This window comes from Loxodonta africana, chromosome 11 (assembly GCF_030014295.1).
Source record: "Loxodonta africana isolate mLoxAfr1 chromosome 11, mLoxAfr1.hap2, whole genome shotgun sequence".
NCBI classification, from domain to species: Eukaryota; Metazoa; Chordata; class Mammalia; order Proboscidea; family Elephantidae; genus Loxodonta; species Loxodonta africana.
In genome coordinates this window covers 18,954,426-18,963,760 of record NC_087352.1, presented here as the reverse complement: position 1 = coordinate 18,963,760, position 9,335 = coordinate 18,954,426, and the positions used below count along the sequence as shown (strand labels likewise).

General features: G+C 46.8%; 1 long non-coding RNA gene across 1 annotated transcript; it reads right to left on the bottom strand.

Moving 5' to 3' along the window:
• Positions 1-286: 286 nt before the first annotated feature.
• LOC135232822 (uncharacterized) lies at positions 287-7,494 on the bottom strand. The gene is made up of 3 exons (XR_010323368.1): positions 6,715-7,494; positions 5,872-6,116; positions 287-3,489 (listed from the first exon to the last, which is right to left on the bottom strand). It is a non-coding gene; the product is annotated as an uncharacterized LOC135232822 (long non-coding RNA).
• Between the last annotated feature and the right edge of the window lie 1,841 nt (positions 7,495-9,335).

The following is a 9,335-nucleotide window of genomic DNA, read 5'->3' as shown; positions in this document are numbered from 1 at the left end:
AGGTTGGCTTTTTTGTCTCTTCCCTGTAGCTTCATTCAAGCAGGAAGGGGTGGACGTCTTCTCGTCTGGCCAGGACACCTGCCAGTGAACCAGATTGCAGGGAGAAAAGGGGGGTCAGATCACCACAGTGGTTGTGAAGTGGATCCAGGATGGGAGCTGGGCAAACAGTGCCCTTATTCACTGATCCACTCATTTCTTTTCATTTCCTTAGTCTCATTTATTCTTTCTTTGTTGATTCATTTCCATAAATATTTAGTAATGATAATAAAAAAAAAATGATAATACTTAACACTTATTGGGTGACGTGATAGGCAGAATAATGGCCCACAAAGATGTCTACTTCCTCATCTTCAGAACCTATGAATATGTTACCTCACATGACAAAAAGAGCTTTGTAGGTGTGATTAAGTTAAGGATCTCAAGATTGGGAGATTTTCCAGGATTAACTGGGTGAATCCAGTGTAATCACAAGGGTCCTATAAGTGAATGAGGGAGGCAGGATCATATGGGTCACAGAAGGAGCTGTGAAGATGGAAGCAGAGGTAGGAGTGATGTGATTGTTGTCTTTGAAGATGGAGGGGACGAGGAGCCATGGAATACAGGTGCCTTCCAAGACCTGAAAAAGCAAGAGCACCGAGAGGAATGCAGCCCTGCTGACAGCTTGATTTTTGCCCAGTAACACCCGTTTCAGACTTCTGAAATCCAGAACTGCAAAATACTAATTTTGTATTGTGTTAAGCCACTGAGTTTGTGGTCTTTTGTTACACCAGCAAGTGGAAACCAATACAGATGATGCCTAATCTCATTGCTTCTTTTCAATAATCCTGTGATAAAGATACTATTACTTTCTCCATTTTATGGAAAAGGAAATTAAGGCAGAGAGGTATCAGGTAAATTGCTAAGTTCACATATGCAGAAATTATAGATTCAGGATCCATTATTGCGTCTTGGAGGAAGAAAGCCCTATACCTTACAGACAGCCTCGTAAGGGCCAGGCCCTGGGGTAGCACTGGACACAGAGTGGTGCACAAAGTAGACGTGAGCCCTGACCTCATCCAGCTTAATTCCTAATACAGGAAGAGGAAAACAAATAAAAAATAGACAAATACCTAAATGTGAACTATTCTATGATGGAAATGAACAGGATACAGTAAAAAGGAATATCAGGAACCCAATCAGATCCACTTCTCCTCTCCAGGAGACCCTGGTGATTTAGGGAAATGGACACAGGACCCCACAGTACTGGGACATCCATGGGATTAAGGGGAGAGACCAACATGCCTGGGAGGGAGCTGGCGAAGTTTCCACTGAGCTCCTCCAGATATGGCCCATTTCTCTGTACCCTTTTTACAGCACAATTCCTCAAAGTGTTGCTTATTCTCACTCTCCCAAGCCAATCCTCCAGTTCTCTTCTGAACTTCTCCAGTCATGTCTGCACCTCCTTCCCACCAGTCCACTGAAACCACAGTTGTCAAAATCACCATGACAAAGTGTTTCTAGATTTAAATGGCCATTTCTCAGCCCTCACTCTACCAGATCCACCTGATACAGTGCTCACTCTCTTCTGAAGCATCTGCCTCACTGGCACCCTGGACAGCACACTTTGCTGATTCTTCCTCATTGGCACCATCCTGGGCCCCTCTATTCTGGCTGTACAGTCAGCCCCTTTTCATCTCATCTGTCGTCCGCACGTCATACTAGTTATACACGTTATTTGTGTTTTACTTTTCAACATGCTTTTTTGGCTCAACATTGCATGCGTGTTTATTGTGGTAGGTATGCATATATAATAAAACAGTTGCCATTTGAACATTTTTTACATGTGTAATTCAGTGAAATTAATTATGCTCATCATGTTGTACGACAATCACGACTACCTGTTTCCACATTTTTACATCTATTTACGCATATTAACATCACCAGCCTGAACTCCTCTCTTGACCTTCAGGCATTTAAATCCAACATCCACCTGACATCCCACTGGGAGATCAAGCAGCCCCTTGGAATTAACAAAATGCTGCTCTTGGATTCCTCTACGTAACATACCTTCTTTCTTTCAGTTTCTCAGAGAATATTTTGGTGTCATCCTTGCTCTTCTCTTTCCCTCAGTCCTCACATGCATTAGAAAATCATGCTAGCTTGATCTTCAAAGTACATCCAAACGTGTATCATCACCACCAGCATTATCTCCCAGGTTCAAACCCTAATCTCCAGGATCCTGCCTCGAGCATCCGGTAGCACCTTGCCGATCTCTTTTTTGTTGTCCTGCTCACACTCCAGGAGTCCCTGGATGGTACAAATGGTTAAGAGTTTGGCAGCTGACCAAAAGGTTGGAGGTTGGAATGCACCCAGAAGCTCCTTGAAAGAAAGACCTGGCTATCTACTTTTGAAATATCAGCCACTGAAAACCTAATGGAGCACAATTCTACTCTGTCACACGTGGGGTCACTATGAGTTGGAGTGAACTCAACTGCAACTGGTTAAATTTTTTTTGGTTTGGTCCCACTTTGGTCTTTCCTTAACACAGCAGCCATGGGGATCCTGCCAACATGAAAGTCCTATCATGTCTCCCATCCTCTCAAAGGTTTTTAGATTCTTCCATTGACCTGCAAGGCACCTCAAGGTCTGTACCATCCCTCTAGGTTCTCTTTCCTCCTCTGCCTCCCTCTGCTTCAAACACTAGCCTCCTCGTCATTTCCACAGCACACCAGGCCTCCCTCTGCCTCAGGGCCATTGCACTCAGGGTTCCCTCTTTTCCCTCTTCTGGAATCTTTTGCTCTTAGGTGAACATAGAATGGGCTTTCTCTCTGTCCTCAGGTCTTTGCACAAACATCACCTCCTCACACTATCAAATGTGGAAATTCACCCCAATTTGTCTTATACTTTTTTCCCTGCATCGTTTTTCTCCAAGGACCATCCAGCACACTCAATTTTACTTAATGTCTGTTTCTTTCTATTTCTATTCTTCTTGTTTCTAGAACAATAGCTCCTTAAGAACAAAGGTTTTTGGGGTCATGTTCTCTGTGTCACCCTTTGCACATGCAACAATGCCCAGCACATAGTGATGTTCAGTAATACTTGGTGAAGGTGTCTGTGAATAAATGAATGAATGTCACTCCTCTTCTCAAACCCACACAGTGAGTATTACACACACAGAGACACACACATCCACCTGGTTGATATTTAAGACTGAGATTAAAAGATGAGAGAGCCTTGGGAAAGCAGAATGGGGATGGAAGGGCATTTTGGGAGAAAGAACTCTACATGCAAAGCCATGAAGTCACAAGAAGTCCTGGCTGGATTTGGTGTGGTGAGATGATGTGTGATGTCCGGGTAGGCGGAAGAAATCTGGCCAGAGGGTCCAGCAGGGGCAGGCGATGCAAGGCCTTAAGTCCAGGCTGTGGAGTTTGCACCTCATTCTCTGGCCAGGTAGAGGAAATATTGGTGGTCAAACCGTGGGGTATTTGGATGCAAGCACAAGTTGGAGCCCTGTGTTGGGAAAGAGATGGGGCGTAGTTAGATGAGGTGGGACCAGTGATGGAGGGAAGAGATGAGGCCACCGGAATGACCAAAGTCAGGATGGAGAGGAGACGGGCACAACATGAGCTGTGCCGAAAGAGGAAGGATGGACAAGAACAGCAACTCACTGGACCTGAGACAGGGAAGGGAGGACAGAGTGGAGAACAATACCTTTCTTGGTTTCTTTGTTGAGAGAGTGGAGTCGGCTGAGTCATTAGTGAGATGGGATCCAACAGGAGGTGTGGATTGAGGAGGACAATGGGAAGCTCAACATCAGTTATGCTCAGTGGAACAATCATGGGGACCTTTCTGGGGGAGCTGCCACATGGGACGATGGGAGGTGAGACACTCATGTCACTCACCTGCGAGGCTAATCAGTCTCTGTGTTTGTATCCTCCTTGACTATTTCGCCCATGCCCACCACTGACCCAGCCACTTTCTACCTTCAGCATCTCATGCCAAGTGAAAACAGCAGGGATCCTCTCAGTCTGGCCAGGTTGGCAACAGTGGGGAGACAGACCCTCTGTTCACTCTTAAGGGCCTGGAGGGTGACTGAGGTAGGATGGGGTAGAATTCCCCCAGAGACTTTCTGATTAGAGCAGGGACTCATATCCATCCTGGACATTTGGGCCTATTGAGGACAGACCCCAGCCCTGGCTTGATGGGCACCTGTGGAATTCTCTCAATTCTTCCTCAAAGGGGTTCACGACCCCCATTCAAATTTGATCTTGAGCTCCCTTGACCCATTAGAGTCCCCCCAGAACTGAGGTTCTGGGGTTCAGCTATCTGGCCTCTTTCCTCTCCACATCTCCTTTCCTCCTGTGGTGGTGCTCATATGGAGAAGGTGAGGCAGAGGCAGAAAAGCAAGACCTTGTCCTCAGCTGCCATGATGGGCACCAGAACCACATGTGCCATGGGCCTTGGTGTCTTGGGAGGACAGAGTCCCCTCACATACCACACTCCTATGTCCTGCCACTCACAATGGGACTGGACATTTGTTCCCCAGGCCCATCCTGTAACACTACATGGGGACCACGTGATCCCAGTCCTCAACCCACCCACACTCTGACATCCAGCAGGTGAACAGATGACTCTGGCCCTTATGGGCATTTAGATTTTACAGGTGATTCTGTGCCCAGAGTTAAGGCCCTACTGAGTTACAGGGGGCTAATTTTTCAGACCCAGTTCAGCTGAAAGTCACTAGGGGGGTGATGACAAGTAAGAAGACAATTTATGCTCACTCTGTAGGCTCAGGAAGACCATTTGGGAGCCCAGTGGGTTCTGAGCTCAGCAGGTGTACTTTCAATGGTTCTCCACGAAGGGCAGCTCCAGGACCCCAGAGTTCAAGGGCTGCAAGGGGCCCAGGGTTATTTAATCTCCCTCCCTCGCAGCCTGGTACAGGGAGTTGGCATTGCTGTCAGTGGTACAAACCAGATACAAGGACTGGCTCTCCAGAATGGATAGTGTCAAGCCATTTCTTAGGACTGTGTATACTGGGGAGAGAGAAAGAGATGGAGAGAAGGAGAGAGAGAGATGGGGGAGAGAGATGGAGAGATAAAGATGGGGACAGGGAGAGCAACCACTATGGGAAGCTGATATCCCTGCCCCTCTCTCCCTGACATGGTCAATTCTGGCATCCCTCTCCTTCCATGGTGTCCCCACCTAGTGCTGGGGAGGGTGGCAGAGTCCAGGTCTCAGGCCTTCAGAAGAAGCCCAGAACACCTTCTGGAGCTGCAATGGCTGGCTGACCAATGGAGGACAGAAGGCCTCCGACAAGGGAACAGTGAACAGTGCAGGTAATGGGCCAAGGAAGAACCTAAGGAAGCATCAGGAGAAGGAAAAACATCATAGCTGATGGTGAAGTGAGAGGGATATGGCACCTTGTTTTGTAACTGGCAAAAGAGTTGTGGGTGAGCAAAAGACTGACTTCTAGGAGTTAACACAAGTGAGGGCTAACTCCTTCTGCTTTTCCTACATCTGACCTTGTTAGCTGGTTTCTCTTATCCCACATAGTCCTTGGTTAGTTGGAGCTCTGAGACCTGAGGTCTGTCTTGAGCTGGCAGAGACTCCTTCTATCCCATCCCTGAAGAGGAATGGTTCTTTCCTACCTGTGCTGTTTCCTTGGAAGACTGTGATGACCATGTTCTGTGGTGCATCTGGGACAGATGATTTGGCAGCCTCATCATCCATGGTGAGAAATGAGTGGGCATTGGGCCTTTCCCTCAGAAGCCATGGAAATGGGTAAAAAGGCTCCTTTCTGCTTGGCTACCAGGTTCCAGTCATCAAGCCCTGGACCAGCCCCACCATGGCCCCACATTCTCAGTGACCCAGGCATCCCCACCCAGCACTCACAGGAGACATTGAGCTGGATGGTCCTCTTTACAGTCACACCAACTTCAAGGAAGGTCACCTGACAGGTTAGGCTGGTGCCATGGTCCTGTGGCCTTGGAGAGAGGGTGAACACTGAGGAGAGGTGGGTCCTGTGGCCCAAAGAGGTGTCCCCTGCTCACAGGCCAAGGGCACAGTGCAGGTAAGGTTCCTGGGGCAGCCAGACTCCAGGGTTCCTGGGATCTGGACGTTGGGTGATTGAGTCAGGGCTGGGAGAAAAGAGGGGAGATCAGAACTCCTGAGCATGTCATCAGCCAGCCCCAGGGTCTTGTCATAATTGTCTCCATCCCCATAAGGACCAGAACCATCTTTTTTCTACTTCTGGTGCACCACACCCTTTTCTTTGGCCCCTACCATGCCTGTCACTTTCAGAGAAGACATCTTATCTCCATATGAGCATCCCTGATAGGCATTCTCAATTTGAAAGAAATATGTCCCATTGTCCACCACATTGCATCTCTGATGTTCAGGGAGCGGTTGTTGGCCTGGTGATCCCCAAGGAGGAGGACTCGGCCCTGGGTCCTCTCCTGCAGCTTCTGTCCTCGCTTGTTTGTGGCTACTGGAAGATTGTGGCATATATTCACCTCTTTCCAGAACCAAAACATGTGAAGGTATCTATCGGAACCAGTGGGGTAGTAAAATTTGCATGGCACAAGGACACACAGGTCCTCCTACACTGTCATGGATGCTTGTAGTTCCAGGTGGAATCTCAGATTCTGAGTCAGGGACCCTGGGGGAGGGAGAAACTCAGCTTCAAGCTCCAGAACCTTGCCTGAGTGGAACCCTTCACCCCCTCAGCCCACTCACCTCCCTACAGCAGGGGTAGAAGTGGTGGTGGCAGCAGCATCTCTGGCCCTTGCCTAAGACTTTCTGCCTTCCAGAATCCCTCTGAAAGGGAAAGGAAAGCTGCAGATGCAGGAAGGCAGAGGAAGCCTGGGCAGGAAGACAGTGGTAATAAAATGTAAAGCAACAAACAAACCCAGAAGAGGAACTTCACACTCATGGACGTCAGCTGAGACTGATTGTTTAACATTATCCCATTCCATTTCTGCAGGTCACAGATGAACCCTGAGAGAGAGAGAAATATGGAGAGATAGAAAGGAGGAAGAGGCAGGAGCCTGTCCTAAGTAAGGCATCAAGGAAGGGTGAGAGCTCCCAAATCGTGCTTCCTGGTCTTGTGCACAAGGGTCTGTTCTGGGGAAGCAGGTACCACCTGGTCAGACCCCTGGGAGTCACAGCCTCAGGTCTCTGGTGAAGGTCAGCCTGCTGGGAACAGGACTCCTGATGTCCTTTCTGAGTATCAGAGGCATAGGAAAAGGGAAAGGGGTCAGATGAGGTAAGGGAAGCAATGATACACAGATTTCATTCATTCATTCACTCACAAACCAGGCACTTGTTATGGACTGAGTTGTTTCCATCAAAAAGATATGTTGCAGTCCTAACCCCTGGTGCCTTAGAGCAAGGCCTCGTTTGGAAATAAGGTCTTTGAAAATGTTATCAATTAAGTTCACATGAGGTCACTTTGAAGTAGGGTGGGTCCAAATCCAATATGAGTAGTGTCTGTATAAAAGAGGAGACAAGACAGAGAGACACAGAGGGAAGATGACCATGTGAAGTTGGAGGCAGAGATTGAAGTGATATGTCTATGAGTCATGACACACCAAAGATAGCCAGTTGTCACCAGAATCTAGGAAACAGGCATGGAACAGATTCTCCCTCAGAGCCTCAGAAGGAATCAAAATGGCCAATGCCCTGATTTTAGGTTTCTAGACTCAGGAACTTTGAGACAACACATTTCGGTTGTTTTAAGGCACCCGGTTTCTTGAACTTTGTTGTGGCAGCCCTAGGAAACCAATACATCCTCTCTCTGGAGATTTTTCCTGGGGCTCCTCACTACTTATCATATTCAGAGACAACGTCATATATTTGAAACCATATTTCACAAAATATCTCTCCACCCAAAAGGAGTATGCCACACCTTCCCATATCTTGGAAAATCTGAGGCTCAGAGAGAACAATCTTGGGTCCTTGAGTTGTAAGGGTTCTGAATCATCCCCAGGTCCATTCTTCCAGGTTTGTTTGATTCTTAAGTCAAAAGTGTGTTAAAAACAACAGAGAACCCCTGATGGAGCAGGAGAGCAGTGGGATGCAGACCGGAAATTCTCATAAAAAGACCAAACTTAGTGGTCTGACTGAGACTGGAAGGATCCCGGTGGTCATGGCCCCCAGACCTTCTGTTGGCCCAGGACAAGAACCATTCCCAAAGCCAACTCTTCAGACATGGATTGGACTGGACAGTGGGTTGGAGAGGGATGCTGGTGAGGAGTGAGCTTCTTGGATCAGGTGGACACTTGAGACTATGTTGGTATTTCCAGCCTGGAGGGGAGATGAGAAGGTAGAGGGGGTTAGAAGCTAGCGAAATGGACACAAAAAGAGAGAGTGGACGGAGAGTGGGCTGGCTCATTAGGGGGAAAGTAATTGGGAGTATTTTTTTTTTTTTTTTAGCAAGGTGTATATAAGTTTTTATGTGAGAGACTGACTTGATTTGTAAACTTTCACTTAAAGCAAAATAAAAATTATTTTTAAAAACTGTGTTAAAAAGACTTTATGAAGTTAATAACTCGACACAATGCATGGTCCTAGTTTCCTTATTAGTTTGGACAAATGCTATAAAGGGCATTTGGGGATCAATTGGGAAAAAATGAATATGTTTGAATACGGACAGAAGATGAGATGAGAGGAAAGTTCAGGAACATTAAATAAAAGCAGTTACAAAAGCATATGTGCAGGATGATCCCATTTTTTAAAGTCTGTATTTTTGTTAGTGGCTCTCCTATCAATTCTGACTTATGGCGACCACATGTGTGAAGGTAGAACTGTTCCATAGCTTTCAGGGCCATGGCTTTTCAGAAGCAGGTCACAGGACGTGTCTTCTGGGGTACCTCTGAGTGGGTTCGAACAACCAACCTTTCAGCTAGTAGTTGAACACTTGACTGTTTTGTGCCACACACAAAAAAAAAAAAACCACACAGGGACTCCTAAAAAAGTCTGCATGTATATTTATATATAAAGACCTGAAAGGATATTCATTAAGGCATTAAAGCAGAGCTCTTTGAGTGGTGAGAATATGTTTTGTTGTTGTTGTTGGCCCTCATTTTCTATATTTACACAATGCATGGGTACTGCCTCTGTAATAATAATAACCTATTCCTATTTTTTTTTTTATAGAGTCAGTTCTAACTTGTGGCGACCCCAGGTGTTACAGAGTAGAATCACTCCATTGGGTTTTGTTGCTTGTCATCTTTATGGAAGCAGATGACAGGCTTTTCTCCCCTGGTGCTGCTGGGTGGGTTCAAACTACCAACCTTTAGGTTAGTAGTCAAGCACAAGCCACTTCACCATCCAGGGACCTTTGTAATACTAATAAG